This window comes from Rhipicephalus microplus, unplaced genomic scaffold, assembly GCF_043290135.1.
Source record: "Rhipicephalus microplus isolate Deutch F79 unplaced genomic scaffold, USDA_Rmic scaffold_585, whole genome shotgun sequence".
Taxonomy (NCBI): Eukaryota; Metazoa; Arthropoda; class Arachnida; order Ixodida; family Ixodidae; genus Rhipicephalus; species Rhipicephalus microplus.
The window spans coordinates 6667-7272 of NW_027465144.1; positions in this window are offsets into that span (position 1 = coordinate 6667).

A 606-nucleotide genomic window follows, 5' to 3' on the forward strand; every position below is an offset into this window, starting at 1 on the left:
GAAGTGTCTGATCAATTTGCGCACAAGTCTCATAAATAGACGCCTAGTCTATGGGGCAATAGCATATCAGTCTGCGACACCAACTGCCCTTAAGATGCTTGACCCCGTACATCATCCTTCTTGAATCCTTCTTTATCGAAAGTTTCTAGATTTCATTAGGGAGCACAATGGTGACAGCTGATTATCCGTATATTTTTCCAGAATGCTTATATATGTTTATTGACGCGCTGATTCCTCGGCATTTTGATGACTCATGATATCCCCAAGGAATAAAATGCCTTTTCGTATTTTATGAATGAAATATTTAGTGGTTGGGTGTATTTTGAGCATGGCTCCAGTAAAGTATCTACATTGTGCTATTGCTGCTTCACGTGACCTGAAGTCTAGGCTGGGGGGCAGTGTATTCCGTGCTGCTGTTTACCACTGCTTCCTTAGCTCTCGCCTCCGGTCTTGTTAGCTCTCTTAGGCATACATTGACAGCCCAAAGTCGGGCTCTGCCTTCGGAGTAGCAGGTTCTTGGTGGCGTTGACGCTTCAACTTACAGGGGTGAAATCTCTTTCAAGATCGTTTTTAGTTATTACAAAAAGAGTGTGGTCTGTAAAGCAC